The sequence below is a fragment of the Drosophila eugracilis genome, unplaced genomic scaffold, assembly GCF_018153835.1.
Source record: "Drosophila eugracilis isolate 14026-0451.02 unplaced genomic scaffold, ASM1815383v1 contig_2167, whole genome shotgun sequence".
Taxonomy (NCBI): domain Eukaryota; kingdom Metazoa; phylum Arthropoda; class Insecta; order Diptera; family Drosophilidae; genus Drosophila; species Drosophila eugracilis.
Genome location: NW_024573052.1, coordinates 2,729,655 through 2,745,987, shown reverse-complemented (window position 1 = coordinate 2,745,987; position 16,333 = coordinate 2,729,655). Strand labels below are relative to the sequence as shown.

The window sequence follows — 16,333 nt, the reverse complement described above, 5'->3', positions numbered from 1 at the left end:
GGCTGAATTCTGAAAAATGAAAGTCCTCCCGATAACGCCTCGCCGATTTCTGTGTTGATATTTTACATTGAAATCCATTTGACAGGCCCAACAGATTTTGACAGGTCATCAAGCTGTTTTGTGTGCCTTGTATTGAATGCCACAGAGCTTTCTGTCCGCTCAGACTTTCCCCGTCCCCGTCTTCGTCTCCTTGCCACAGAAAACTACAGAGTGTGTGTGTGTGTGTGTGCAACTGTTGCATTACTGATTACGCTATTGCTGTGCAATTTGTCAGATTGACACTCTATAAATCAATATCATCGGGACCGAACGTGCCGGCCTAGCAGCACTTACTGCCATTTGTTGGCACTGCCAGTTACAGTCGCCATAATAAATAGTAGTAGTGCATTGGTACCTGTGCCAGTGTGTTCACTGTACCGTCAGGTTCAGTGTCAATGCCAAATCGCAGTCTAGATTGGCCTTTGAAGGGAATAAAAGATTCTAGTTTTGTTGATTATAGAAAAGGGAAAACCTTTAGAATTTGTTATTTTAAACAAGTATTACTCATTTCTCGCAGTGTAGACAGCCAACAAAAGACGCTTGAATGCTCTCCATGAATTAAACATTCTCAATGGATTACTGTCTTCAAAACGGACAGCCATTCGATGCAATTTTGTGGCGGGTTTTTCAAAGGGGAGGAATATCGAGGTCACAAAAGAGTTTACCGCTTTGTTTAATCGCTGCTCCATTTTGCATTTTGCATTTCAATTTGTATTTGTTCTTAATTCATCTAAAATGACAATTGAATTTAAGTGGCTGACAATCCAAGAAGTTCCCTTTACAAGCCAGTTCTATGGAATTTCATGGGCCATTTCTTCAATTGAAGCCTTCAAAATCAGGTTTCGTATCACGTATCTGCTTAAAGCCGCTTAAAAAGGTTTCAAATATTTCAGATTTTAGATCAGGGGCGATGTTTATAAATAACAAATAATTGGGGAATATATTTCCAAGCTCTCTTCTTACATAACTCGCTTGACCAGCCTATGTATATTTGGCATTAATATCTCTCTGATGGCTTACACACATATTATGCAATCGGTAGAGCGTCCAGAAGTTCACTGACCAACCTAAATCAGGATGAGACTTACGCAAACAGCTTACGTAAGACACCAGCAGCAGCTCAATATATTCGCTCAAACATTGCCCAATAATAAGCTAGTTACATAATGTTTATTCAAATTTACAGAGCTTTAACGGGCACCTGTTGATGGCCCAACTTCTGAACTGGTGAACCCCTAGATACCCCACGATCCCTGCCTCCCCCAAAACGCCTCCAATCATCGGTATGGTTGTGAAACGCACTGTACACTCACGAAAAAAACTCAAATAAGCTGAGAAATCTCTTGTATTGGATTTCTATTTTTGGAAAACTGTTTTGGGAAAGAGCTTCTTCATGGTATTGAAAGTGTTTCTTGTTTTCCCTGATAGCAAATAGCTTGAAAACTTAAAAACCATTTTGATTAGTGTAGGGAGACCCAAGGTTCGCTGCTTGTTTGCTCTCGTTCACCTCTACGTTTTGTGGCCCACGGTGCTGGCAGATTGGCAGTGGCCCCAAATTGGCTGCCTGGCTGCCTGGCATCACACAGCCCACCCACAAGACCGCCGAGCCACCCACAACCACCCCACTAAGCTCTGGCCACGAAGGAAATTCTTTACTCGTTAGCCGGCACAAGTCGCAGTCAGACCTTGACAACGAGGCAACAGGATCTGCGCTGCTCTGGCGCTCTTTTTGCCCATCCAAAACGTTACATATAAATATGCACACTCAAGGAAAAGAATTCGGCATTTGATTTGTTAAATTTTAGTTTAGTTTCGATTAATTTGTAAGAATTTCTTCTTTGATTTTCACAAAAGGAGATAGTCTAAGCTCCTTGTTGATATGATAATGGATTTGGTGACTCTTTCAGAGTTTCTTTTTGATTCAAATTATTGAGTTTTATCGTTTTAAAGTTAAATATTATTCTTTAATTCAATGTAATCTTTGATTATGATTTGTCTATTAGACTTTTTTCTTGGTGCAGCTTTGTTGTATTTTTATATATTTGGCAGACTGCCAGAATAATTCTCGTAACTCTCGTTTTGGTTCGTTGGCTGATTGTTGTGGTCGCCTGCTTTCCTGCTTCGCCGCGCTTTCTGCCTGCTTTCGTGCAACGTCGACTGACAATCCGTGATTCTGAATATATATATGTGTAGCTATATGTGTGCCCACCGATGTATCTGTGCCGTTCACTCGGCTCGTTTAACTGCCGCGGTGGCTGGTTGATGATTTCGCGTTTCGAATGACATCAAAATAATGATTCGCTCCTAATTGTTGGGAATACAATTATGCATAATTATGTTGTTATTACTTCCAATTCACTTTGGTTTGTCTATTCTTGTTGTTGTTGTTGTCATAAATATTATTATTATTGCTTGGTGGGCACGGGTCCGGGTCCGGGTCTTTCATCTGTGCTTTCCTGGAAACAAAAAGAGTCTTCAAGGGTTCGATGGGGTTTTTGCTATACATAGGTGGGGGTGTTATGCCTGGCAAGCCCTTGGAATAATATGTGAAGAAATGCTCCAATCTTCTTACATCATCATCGCACATTTACTTTACTTTCGTTGGGAATCGAACTTTCCTTTGTGTTTTTTTTCTTGTGCAACACAAGGCGAGCGGAAATATTCATCACATTCTCTCTCGCAGACGGAACCTTTTTGCTAAAATGGTTTTAAGTGAGTGAAGTGATTTGCAGAGGTGTTTTTGGAACAGCTTTGCCTTGGATGAAAAGTAAAACAAACATGAATTGATTTAATGCTAGTACAGTACACTCTCAGTTACTTGAAACAGCTGAAAAGCTGAGTCTCATTGGGGTCAACTGATTACTTCTGGGGGGTATCTGATGGGTGATGTTTTCCAACTCTAGCTCAAGGATTTCCCTCAGTGATATTCCACAGTTCGAATTCAATCAGTTCAGATGGCATACGAAATAACCATTGCTAAAAGTCCAACTGCAACTGCAACTGCAGCTGAATGTTAATGGCCAACTCCGGGCTGAGCTGCCGTCAATAAACGGAAAATGTTGGGGGGGGAAAAAGTGAAAAAGGCAGGAAGTGAAAGCCAGCAAGCGAGCCAGCGAGCGAGGAAACTGAAAGCTGACAGCTGCATATTGTTTGACTTATTCGGTGGACTTAACCCACTGACAGCCGCTTTCAAAGTGCGCAGCGAGGTTAACCCACTCGCTACCGCTCGGGATTGCCATGTAAAATTGTAATGGAATCCGGATTAAGGATCAAAAAGACTCGACTCGGCTGTCAGGTGGGGATTAAGCCAATTGAGTGGAGAGTGTGCGAAGGTGGTGGGTGTGGGAGTGTGGGTGTATTTTAATTGAGGGTCGCTGATGAGGCTGCAAGGTCAAGGGTCATCCGCTAACAGCTGACTGCGGTTGGCTAATTGCCCGCCCGCCGATGCTCTTTGCCTGCAATTTTTCACATTTTGCATTTCGCATTTTGCATTTTCCCATTTCGCCTACATGTGGCAGGCACTAAGTGGCTGGGCCACGCCTCTTCCAGCAGTCGCCACCGACACCGCCTTACTTGGGCATTTCCTTTGTGAGCCAAGCAGCTTACGGCCCACCACCATGGCCACTATATGCCACATATATCCAGCATGTCCTGCTGCAAAAAATTATGTAGCATACTTTGCTGCGCTTTGCAGTTGTGTTTTCTGCGTTCTGTTTTTCGGGGTTTTGGGTTTCCGCTTGGCTGCCCGCCTTTTTCCACTCGCCACTTGCCTTTGTGTTTACTACACTGGAAAAAAATAATGGCTACTCTAAGGAAGTTTATTCTAAATTTGGTTTTTGGGAATTTTGTTGAGAGTTTCTTTGCTTTCTAAAGTGTGGAAAATATTACAGAAGATTTTTGATCAAGATTTTTTGTTCAGTGTACTTTGGATTAGCATATCTTTGCTGGGCTGGGCTTTGGCAAAACCACAGACAAGATGGAAACACTTTTTTGCTGGGTAAACAAAAATATGGCAGAGCAGCAAGGAAAATATCTGCGGATTAAACGGCAGGGCACTCGCTGGCTCGGCTTATTGCGTGATATTTGCTTTCTGCATAAAATTAATAAAAAAAAGGCAAGTTACGTAAAGTTATTAATAACCAGGGAAAAGTGTGAAAGTCAAATGACGGTTAATTAGGTCGATTAAAAGAGAAGTTGACACGATTTGTGTCTTTGTTGGGAAACTGTGGCATGATATTCGGAGGTGTAAGAGCAGAATCGGAATCATGAATACGTTCTGTGAGAACTATTATGTATGTTAACCAAAGGAGTATCAACTAGCTAGTAGCAACTGTTAGTGCATCGCTCCTCCTAGTGGGAAGACCTTGGATGGTGGTGTAACCAGGGAGTTAATTGCTTGAACGGATGGTTGGTTGTCCCTGAAAACTGGGACAGCAGGACTCGTCGTCGTCGTCGTTTGATTAGATAATAAGCATCCGGTGGGGGAGCGGGGATTGGACTACCAATTGGGATGAATGATGATTCGCGTTGGGTTCTCGGCTAATTGGATTTGGCTGGAGTCCAGCCAGTAGTTCGCGCTTCGATTAATTTCGCATACTAATTGAATTGACTCGCATTTAGTGCGAAACAGAAACAACAACGCCCTCGCACATGGTGTGTGTGATTAATATGGGTCGTAAAATTCATTACGCATACGCAACGTAGACCGCAAAACAATGCGGGCGCCACAACCAATCGATTGCGCTGCCACACACAAATGCATGAATTCAAATGAAAAAAAAAAAAAAAAAGAATTAAAAACAATTTGAATAATATAGCAGTTAATCAAATAATTTGTATCGCTTTGTTTTTGGTTTCAGAGATCGAAAGGGTCGGCGAAATGAGATGCCAGTTTCGGCAATCAGATTATCAATTACGCCAAAATGCCAGCCAATTCTAGCCAAATCAAGGCTCTTTTCTAATTAAATCGATGTTCGCCACTTTTTCGGTTAAACGATTTCGATTGCGTAATGTTCCGATTTCCTCGATTACACGCACTGACCCTTAATTGTTCTTCATTCTGTGTGCTTTTCTGGTATTCAATTTGTTTCACTTCAATTACCACATACCCATTGCCAGCGCCCTCTCAATGATGGTTAACTTTGTGGAATTGCCCTCAGAAGTTCGTAAATTAAAGGCATTTATTCATCGTTGAGTTTTTATTGGGCGTTCGTCGATTAATGAATACATTTTAGGGCAGTTTTTTCAGCTCCTTTTTATAACTCTTATCTTATTGAAAAATTCATTTTCTTTGGCTTTCGAATCGTCTTGCTCCTGAAAAAAGCAAAACAAACGAAATAAAGTTCGAGTCCTGCTTGGTAGCCTTCCACTTAATTGGAAGTCAGTTGACTTTCACCCCCCCCCAACACACTAATCAACAAAATCGAGGATCTCCCTTACTGCTGGGCGTGGCCCAGGACCGCCCTCTTGGTGCGGGTGGGAAATACTTACATTTTCGCTTTTCTGCTGCGCTCTGCACTTTCCACATTTCACATTCTACTTTCGCAGAAGACAAAGGACCCCGAAATATCAGACAACGCCAAGAGGTTGTTCTCTATGTGGGCAAGGCAAGGTGGTGGCAAGGCGGAGGAGGCGGCTTTCTTCTTATTATGTATTATGTGTATTATTGTTGTTATTATTATTGTGGCTGGCTTTGTTTGCCAGACTTGGTTGGCCAGGCCAAAAACTGTTGCATTGTTCCGGCTACGCAATCCACAACAAAACACGATGAAAAAAACATACAAACACACACACACACACACACACACAGAGATGAAACAAAAGCTGGGGCACATGCCACGTTTTTTTACTGCCCACAGTTCGGGGAGAGTGGCGGGGGTCGTTAGGCGGTGGGTGGATGTAAGACAATGCGGCAATGAAATGTTATACCCAGAGTCCACTGTAATCGCAATATCTCAAGTCTTCCTGCGGAACAGTGGCTTAAAAGTGGGTAAATTAGCAAATAAATAAAAAATGTCACAGAATTAAGAAAGAAATTGAAGATTTATTAAAGTTAAAAGGTGAATTTAAAAGAGTTCTTTATATCTGAAGAAAAAAACAGTAAACTGTCTTGAAATGGAACTGAGAATGTCGTTAAATCGATTTCAATTCAGTGTCATTATTTTTGCCCCTAGTTCTGGTTTCTGTCCCAGCAGTTTGGCCTGCCATTTATGTTAATCAGCAGAGCAGGACAGAGAGGCGGAGGGAGCAGGAAGGCTGAAGGGCTCAAACACGAAACGTTGTTTATGTATGTGTGTGTGTGTGTGTGTGTGTGTGTGTGTTTTTGCACACGCTTAAAAATGTTCTACTTGCTGCGGGAGAGAGATAGAAGGGATAGCGAGGCACGCCAAGATTTGCATATAAAGCTGTAGCGACTGCCATGCATCACTTGTTCTACTTATAAATGAGTTGTTGTAAAGATGTGTTTGTGTGTGTGCGTGTTTGAGTGTGGCCATGTGTGTGTTTGAGTGTGGTGAGAAAGCAGTGTGACCTTGATCTTGATATGGTATCTTTATTTCAACAACAGAAGAACAGAGAGAGTGAGAGAGAGAGTGAGAGAGAGAGGTCATGAAAGGTTTGCTTGAAGAAGGAATTAATAATTGTTTTTCATGGAAATTTAAGAATCTAATTTGACATTCTTCTATAAGAAAACCCAATAAGGAAAAGTGTTGAAAATAGCTCGGTGGAAAAGTTGAGCTGCTTAATAATTGCATTGCGAGGATTCCTCGTTATTTGCATTCTTTCTGCCCGTTGGCAGTTCTTGGCCCTTGCGTGGTCTGTCTGCCACGGTGGCTGCAATAAATTGAATCGCCTTTATTGGATCCTATTACTTTGCCATTTATTTTCAAATATACCTTTTTCTCCAAGTCCACTCGATGGACATCGATGGGAATTCAGCTGTGAATCTCGGCCAATTCAGAAGTTGCCCAGAAGTGGCGAAAGTTTTTCAAACTGAACTCGAAGCGGTGGAGAGAGAGAGGGGGAGGGGCATTCTCTTAACACAGCTATTTCCAGATTTCCCAGCCTCTATATTTTTCTCTAGTAAAGTTTTTAATTATTGTTTGCATTTTTCCCGTCCACCGCCAATGGCCGCCAAAATGACCAATGGCGCTGGCCGAGTTTTCTTGTTGTCCTTGCCACGATTTTTCCTTTTTATTTCCTCTCCCAGTTTTCTATTTCACCCTTTTTTTTTAGGCCTTTTCTACTCTCATTTTGCAACAGACGACGACGACGACTACGACTAGGCCTGCCATCAAAATTCACGGCTGACCTTGCCACTTGCTTTGTAAAAAACTATAAATCCCGCACACACAGATATGGATGCACGCACACAAAGACAGCTGACCGCGTCGAGTAATGGTGTGTGTGTGTATGTTTGTGTGTGTGCGCCCTTAAAGCCATTCGCCTTTTGGCATTTAATTAACTTTCTCGGTTTGCGCGGCATTTCTCCCTCGCCTTTCCTCCATTCCCTTTATTCCAGATTATAAATATTTGAAAAGTACATCCTTTTTAATGTAAGAACAAATTAAGGTTAACTCTGGGCGGGCTCTCTCTGCCTTTTTCCATCTTCATGTGTGCCTTTTAAGGGGCTGATGAACTATTCTTTATGTTAAATATTTTTATTTTAAAGATTGTTTTGAATGCCCGTTAATTGGTAATGAAGTTACGAGTTTTATGAGACATAGCATTGCATGTTCGTATCACTTTTGGCTTAGGAGAAAAATGCTATTATTTTGGGCAGAAAATTGGGGATAACCGAATTTTGCATTTTTTATAAATCATCAAAATTTGCAAAAAACGACAAAATTGTGATATTTTGAGGTGGGGACACAGTTTGACTGGAATTTTAATTACGAATTCATTGATGTATGACATTCCCTATTCCGACAATTATTGGCTTTGTTATGAGAATAATTCTGATTACTTTTAAGCTAAAATCTGGATTTTCAGTTTCGACAGATAACGGTACTATTTCTGATCGCTTTTATAGCTATAGCTTATCCAAAACAAGGCTTAGAGCAAAACCAAAGACTGTTTTGAGCAGCTTTCGGCCAAAACAAACTTTCCTCATCATTCGATTGATGATTTTGGGAGTTTTAATTTTTAACAAATTTTTGATATTTTTGTAAGGGGTAACATCATCAAAATTTGCGAAAACTGGAAAGATTTTTACGTTTCAAGGTGGGGAAGCAGTTTTCTTGGAAATTAAATTACGAGCTCAACGAGGTATTGCATTCTATATTCGGACCATTATTGCCTTAGTTATGAGGAGAATACTACCAATGTTTGAGGGAAATGGGGCGAAGCCAAATATCACACTTTCGATAAGGGGTAACATCATCAAAACTTAAGAAAAGAGGCAAAAATTTTACTTTTCAAGGTGGGTATACAGTTTTGTTGGAAATTCGAAAACAAACTCAACAAGGTATTACATTCCATATTTGGACCATTATTGGCCAAGTTATGAGAAAAATGCTTTCAAGTTTGGAGAACCCAAAAATTGCATTTTCAATAAGGGGTAACATCATCAAAATTTTCGAAAAATGGCCCAAATTTGAGTTTTTAAACTGTGAATGCAGATTTGATAAGTGTTAGAAATCAAGCTCAACGGGGTATGTCAATCCATATTCGGACCACTTTTGGCTTAGTTACAGGCTAAAATACTGAAAGAAATGATAAAAAATAATAAAAAATCATTTCCAACAGGCATCAGTTCTTAAATGATAATTTAATATTAATGATTTTTTCATAATTTAGAAATCCAAGTATAACGAAAATGACTTAAAATTAAAAAGGATTTGTGAGTTGGATTTGTTATTAAACTTTTGAACTTCTCATTTCGATTTTGGGCACAAAGTTACGTAAGGTCAAGTGAGTCAGAAGAGTCTTGGCAAAATCACACTCTAACCGGCACGAACGAACAAAGAAACTTAATATAGTTTTTGGCATTTTTGCGTAGCCTCCGGCCTAGCTGGCTTAGGCCCCTTAAATATGTTGCCAAATTAAGTTGAAAAGTCAGTTTATAGTTGCGGCCCAAAGGGAATTGGTTATGAGTGGCCTAAAGTGGCTCACAGCCAAGTGAGTGTTTTATGTGGCACCTGCCGTATGCAAATTTGCAGCAAGTTAAGTGAAATTAGCGGCTTGTGCCGCCCAGGAGGTAGGTCCTTTACCTCCCCTTTTAAGTACCAAAAAACTCTCTTATTTCCTTCCCAGAAATTTGGCACAATCTTCAGCCTGAAGGTTTCATTTTTCTTTTTTTGTTTTGGCAAACTCACACTTAGAAAATATTTGAATAAAAAAGATTCTTAATTATAAATCCTGAATGCAGATCTCTTTAATTTGTGTTTTTTCTTCGTGTAGTAAACAGAGTTCGTAACTTGCTGATTTCCAGAATCTGCAACTCTTTAAATTTCGCTGACTAATTGCCTTTGCAGCTTAATTTTACTCAAGGAGACAGCATTGAGGGCGAAAATGGATGTGGTGGGTGCGACCAGGCCAGGAGCAGGACGGACTAGTCGTGGTCGTGACAGCAACTTTCATTTGACATTAGTCAGTCGCCGTCTTTGTGGTCCTGGCAATTGCAATTTGCCAATTATGTTATGCATGCCTTGTGCAAGGACAACTGAGATGTGCATAAATTAAGGATCACAAATGCTAGCAAAGTGGGGTGAAAGTGGGGGGGGACAGTTGCTGCTCTCTAATGGCGTCGATTCAATTAGAAAGTCTCGGGTATAATTGCCATGGCAGCCAAATGAAATTGACAACAAGTCAACGTTTGGGATGTTATTAAAGACGAAAGGACGATGGCGGGGGGACTTTGTTAGTTGCTTGATTAAATTTCTTTTCGATCGGTTTTTAGGCTGCTTTCTAATCAAAGCTTAAGCTTTAGCCAAATTAAACTGCACTGGCAGAAAGTGAACATGGCTTAATATTAGCTGTATTACCTGTTTCTCAATTAACATAGAAATATTTGCCTTGTAAAATGTCCTATTTATCGTCAGTCTTGCATGAACAGGGTCACACTGCCTTAGTTTGCCCAATTTCTCGCAGTGCAGCCACACCAATGGTGGTGTGTGCTTGACTGTATTTATATACCCACAGGCGTACACAAAGCAGAGCAATGTAATGTCACATAAGGATGCGAAGCCGAATAAGAAGAAGAAGCGGTCCCTTGGCTTCTTCATCTTCTTCTTGCTTGCGCCTTCCATGCATCTTGCTGCATGTCTGCTTCTTCCCACTCATTGTTAGCCTAAGGCAAATGCAGTTGTTCGACCAAAAAAAAAAAAAAAAAGAAAAATAAAAGTATGGCATAATAATGTGTTACATGTCATGTGGGTGAACGTGGGCGAAAATCAATAACGAAAAATCTTCGAAATAAAAGTGCAAAAAAAAAAGAATGATACGTAAAGCGACAGTTTGGCATGCACTGGTCAATAATCATTGTAAATTACGAATCGATTAGGAAATGCTCGCCTCGTGCTCGCCTTAATTGACAGTAACTGAAATTGATATTGCAAATTAAGAGTAAGTGCGGTCTAAGGTTGGTTCTGATTAAATTGTGGTTGCTAAAAAGGGAATTTAAGGAAATTTAAGGGAAATTATAGAAGAAGAAAGCTGAGCAGGCTGGGAAGTTTTGCGGTTATTACGCTTGGCAGGCAACCACCTTCTTGTACACTTTCTCTCAGTGCAGATGCAAGTGCAAGGATTATGAAAGTCACGTAGACTAGTCATAGGTGCAAGGATCTCACACACACACACACACTCACTCAGACATTCAGTCACACACACAATTGCCTAGGGCGTCGAATTCCGTTTTAAATGCGCTCAAATGCGCAAATAAATTTAAGAGGCAACGCTCCATTGCCACGCCCACTTTATCCCAATGGCATCCTTAGTGTGTTAGTGTATTGGTGTGTGTGTTTGTGTCTGTTAGTGTGTTAGTGTGTTTCCACTAAGCCGATTTAACTGACAATTCTGCCACAACAACAACTAGAACACGTCCTGAGAGCCCAACACACACACACACACACACAGTCATAGTCATTGAAAAAAGAAGAAATCACACACAGACATAGACTGACATCCTTTCATGCTTGTCTGTATAGGTTACAGCCCATTGACAGTTAACTCTTACAACTCGCACTTGAAGGATTTCCGAATTTCCGAATGGCGGAATGTTTGGTATTTCGGTATTTCGGAGAAGGCAGCAGTGTTAGGTGGGAGGAGAAAGTCGCGCTTTTCATTCTGCGATCCTCCACATAAATGGGGGGGGACTTTAATCCGCAGGACATAATCCCATCAAAAGCTTTTAGTGGCAGCTTAGCCCGAAACTATTCGCTGATCCTACTGCCTGATATTTGCTTTTATTCCACCCACCGTCAATGCAATGACGGCCAAAACAAACTTGTAAATCATTTTTTTAAGGCTTTCTCATGAACAAATTGTTTTCCCATTCCAAATGTTCATTGAACGAAAATAACTTGTAAAGTAAACACCTTGCCAATGTCTTTTTGGGATATATAAATCAAGTTTCTTGCATTATTTGATATGAATTGTAATAAAGTTTTTAGATGGATAGAATGTATTTCTGAGACTTTGTTTATGTAAGTTTTGTAACCTTTCAGCAGGCATAGTTTTTCGCATTGTTTAAGTTCAAAATATTGACTTTGAGTGCCTGAAAACATAAATAAACTCAGAAATAAATCTTTGTTTGGTTATTCAACATTTTTATAGTTCATTTTGAGTTGGTTGCCAGCCATTCGAAGACATTGCCTACCAGTTTTCCTCGTAAACAGTTACGAATATATTTTCCGGGGCAATTCCCCAGTTAAGGTTTAAGGTTTCTAGTTAATATTTTATGGCTGCTGGCTTCCGTTGGATACAGCTTCCGGTTGAATATCGTACGGCGTTTTCATTCCGATTTCCGATAAATCAGAGACTGCATGCATCATCATCTCGTCGTCAAAAAATTTGAAATGTTTTCCCAACTGACGTCAATCCCCCCTGTTCCTTTCCTTTCCTTACCCTTTTGATTAAAAATAAACTTTGCCTGGGCTCTGTTTTCACTTACTTTCCAAGTTTTTTTTTTTCATAAAAAATGCCAGAAACAAACTATATAATTGATTTATTGTTTCAACAACATATCCCCCTTTGTTTTTCCGTAATTCCCCCGCCAGCTGTTTTTATGCGATTTCCCTCGCTGATGCCAATAAATTGTTTTTCATATCAACTCGCATATATATCAAATTCAGCGTTAAATGTTAACTGCAGGCGGCAACAAAAAGAGCTAACAGCAGCAGCATGGCTTGTTCCAGGGATCAATGGCCAAACTGGATTTAGTTTTTTTCATATTCTTAAAATAGATTTTTAACTTAAAAAATTGATTTAAATTTTAGAGAGATAAATAACAACTTCTATGGCTGGTAGTGTAAATGCAAATTGATTGCAGGCAGATTCGAGGTCAAAGAGCGAATGGGGAAAATGTGTATGGGAAAAACCAAATAGGAGATGAATAAATGAATGATTAAATGTGCATTTTTAGGTACAATGCTTGCTTTTGTGGGGGGTGGTAAAGGGTGGATTTGATTTCCGCTCTGTTACCCAGGGTTACATTTCAATCACATTCTGTGCTAATAAATTGTAGAATTTCCACTCCCCCGCTGCCTGCCCTTCTTTTTTGCCCATTTCACTGCTCACAAAAAAACAGAGAAGAAGAACCCAAAACATCAGAAAAGCTCAGCTGGGCTAAAATGGGAAGCCAAGAGTGATTAATTAGTAACGCTGGAAACGGGGATTGGCTCGGCTTTTTAGTAACAATTGATATTCGAGTACTCCCACAATTATGACATTTCAACAAAATATATATATATATCTGGAAAAGCTAGTTGAATTCGCCATGCAGATCGGATTTATTTTAGATTTCAGCAAGTCCTTCAGAATCAATTTAGAGCCTCTTGCCTGGCCTTTGAAGTCTTCGACTCCCAACTCCTTTTTCGTGGTGAGTGTCTTGGCTTAATAAATTCCCCCACAGTTCCCCCTTTCGAGTGGGCAAATAATATGGACTCAAACCCTTGGCAATATGAAACTGAGGAATTTTTTGATTTCCTCAAACCCAAAAGTAAAGGCAAATTGCAAAGGTATTTGGAAGCAAAATAAAGTTGGCCTAAGTACATATATGTACTGTTTTTTGCAAAGAATTTTTAAATAGAAATATCTATTTTATATGCTTTTTTTTTGATAGTTTTTTTTGGTTATTAATTTAGCTAACCTGCTTTACAAGCTCTTCATAAAGGTTTCTTACTGTTTTAATGAACATTTCTAACTTCCAATAGCAAGCAATTAACACAATAATATTCTCAATTAAAGTCCTCCCTAACATAAAAACGAAAGTATTAACAATTTAATGAGACTTACACGGAATCCCAGAACTCCGCTCTCGTGGCAGTCATAATTCTTTCGAACGTTGCTGTAGGTAAGTGGCTTATGGCTCAGACGTAACGAAACGAAACGCAACGAAATGAGTGAACGACTAGGACTTATAATTAGATGAAGGGCCCTTAACATGGTTTCGTTTTTTGGGATTTCTCTGTCCACTCTGTCCACCACTGATGAGGCCCCACTGTGGCTGCTGGCTCTCGGAAATTTATACCCACTTTGTTTACGCTTGGCTTTTTTTTTTGTTTAGACACTTGCTCGGGCAAACTAGCAAAGTGAAAAACTCGCCCAACTTGCAGCTGATAAACAAATTTTCGGCGCTGGCAATATTTGCACATTACGCATACGCCACCGAGGCGCATCGGAACTCTGTACTGGCACATCCACTGGCAATTCCAATTCGAAATACGCTCCTGCATCCGCATTTCAAACATTTTATTTGAGCTTCGACACATTCCGCACTTGTCCCACCGCCTCCCTCCACCCCCTCAAAAACACGAAAACATTTGACACAGTTCGAGCGGAGGAACTTTTGTTATGCAAAAAAAAAAGGAGGGGCAAAATGGGCGAAGCACTTGACAGGCGAAGAAAAAGGTTTTCGGCCATGTCGCTGCACTGTGAAAATCGCAGGGAAACACCCAGCCTACACTGGAATTGTGAAAATTGTCAGATTTTTGGAATAGTTTGGGTTAAAAACAAGGGGAAAGGCAACTTTTCTAGCTTCTCAATAGATTATTTTACTTTATGAAGTGAAGAATAGGAAAATTTGAATCTCCCCTTTGGCCACCTTAGCCCTATCTTTCTCAAAGTGCAACCTAAAACAGCGAACAGTGGACAGATGTGGTTGAGATGGGTTGGCTGTGCCGCAAGTGGCAAAATTTGATTACAAGAACGTTTAAGTTGGCCGCAGGATTCAGGCACCGATAATGAGGTGGCCAGGTGGCACCACGAAGGACAGGTCTGGGGATCTGTCGGGGATTCCACTGCCACTGCACCTCACAGTTTCCACAGTTCATTAGAGAGAGAGAGAGAGAGAAAGAGAGAGAGCGAGAGTCAAGGACACTTGGAGTCTCTTCCACGGCACACAAAAACACTTCACGCGGCACTTTGGACAATGCTAACGAGCTCCCACAACGCCCCTATTTGTATATATTGTACGTTTGGCAGTGTACTATTTGGGCAGGGCGTCTCCTCTTGAAATATAAATACTAAATGTCGTTTCCTTCAGTTCATCTGGAAGATGCAAAGATGCAAAGATGCAAAGATGCAAGACGCAAGATGCCACGGCTGCAGCCCTCAAGCTGTTTTGGGGCAAAGTGAAAATGGAGTGGCGGATAGGGCAGGACAACAATGAAGTTATACCAAAAGTATGACAAGAGTAAACATTTGCTGCTCAAATGATTTGAAATGGGTGAAGGGATATATATGTGATAAGTGTAGGGATAGGAAGGGATATATATAGGGATATAGCTGTCAGAGAGAAGAAAGTTGCTGAGGCGTGTGTAGGTTCTCCACTGCGCGGCAGGCTTGTTCTTAAACCACAAAGATTGTTAGCTTATGGCTTAATGATTGATATATCTTGATGGATTTTGGATTTTTGATAAAGATGTAGTGGGTCTTGATTGGAAACCTTTGATCTGATCATCCCATAGATGGACTTAACTGACTTAAAATTGATCATTTAAGGGCTAGAAAAGCTGATCAACAGCAGTAACCATACTAGGCAGTGATATTCCTCTTAACAGATGAGTTTTTAAACTAAAACCACCCTTTTTTCACCAATTTATTCACCTAAATGGTAGTTTAGAACGCAATGCCATAGCCATATTGGCAATAAATAAACAAATTAACCGAAACTGCCGCCCCTCCTAACTGATATGATAATTTCCACAATTCTAACATTTGGCTTTGTGATTCCGTAATGAAGCCGCTTGGCCGAGATTAAAGCAAACATTCGGGCCAAAATAATGAATAAATATTAAAAAAAAAAAAGGCGGGCAAACAGCACACGGCTAGAAGAAGTTTTTTTTTTTTTTTATCACAAAAAAAACGGTATTTAACCCGCTGAAGTTTGTTTGTTAACCAATTAACACTCACCCGCCGGTTTAGCTGCTGCTGCTGCTGCTGCTGTTGTGTGTTTTTCTTTTTGTTGAATTTTTGGATTCCGGATTCGATTCAAATATTTGTTGAGTGTTTTTTTCCAGAGCTTGGTAATTGTTTTTTGTTTTATTTTGTTTTTTGTTCTAAACTCGCGTTGAAAAAACACAGCAAAAAAAATGGTAAAGTCAAGTTGGGCGGTTGAACTTGAAAAAACGTTTTCGAAAGCGGCTTGAAATGAGAATTGGGAACTTTGCGTTGGCTAATAATTGCTGGTGGAAAAAGCGAAACGAACGCCACGAGTGCCGAAGCCGTTATGACAGAATCTGGCTAGCTGCCGAGCAACTTATCCTTAGCGGAAAAGCGTAAAAAGCCGAGCGGAAAAGCCATGGCCCGAACGGCAATCGGCTGCTGCTGGCCGCCTCTGCTCTGCAACTGCAGGTGAAATCGGAAAATGGTTCGCTCTTTCTCCTCTCTTTTTTTGCATTTGCAAGTTTCACTGTTGTTTGTTTGCCTGTTTGTTTACTGTTTACTGCCACTGCCTCCTGTCTCTGCCTCTGACTCTGCCTCTGCTTCTGTTCTCCTAGCCATTGGCCGTGCAACAAAAGCGAAAATAAATTTCCGTTGCCGGCAACAACACCCACAAACACACGCAAAATAGCTATGAAAATAACTGCATAGAAAAGCAAGAAAACTGAAACAAAGGCTAAGGCTGAGACTGAGA

At 40.5% G+C, this 16,333-nt stretch overlaps 1 protein-coding gene across 3 annotated transcripts in view; it reads right to left on the bottom strand.

The window, feature by feature from the left end:
- Positions 1–16,333, bottom strand: part of LOC108105501 (PDF receptor) — a 32,266-nt gene that overhangs the window by 14,113 nt on the left and 1,820 nt on the right. For 2 of the 3 annotated variants that reach the window (XM_017212125.2, XM_017212122.2), the window contains exon 1: positions 15,610–15,946. The gene's annotated coding sequence lies outside the window, so the exon portion shown is untranslated. Of the gene's footprint in view, positions 1–15,609; positions 15,947–16,333 lie in introns of those variants that run through there. The other variant, XM_017212123.2, reaches the window with a different exon arrangement.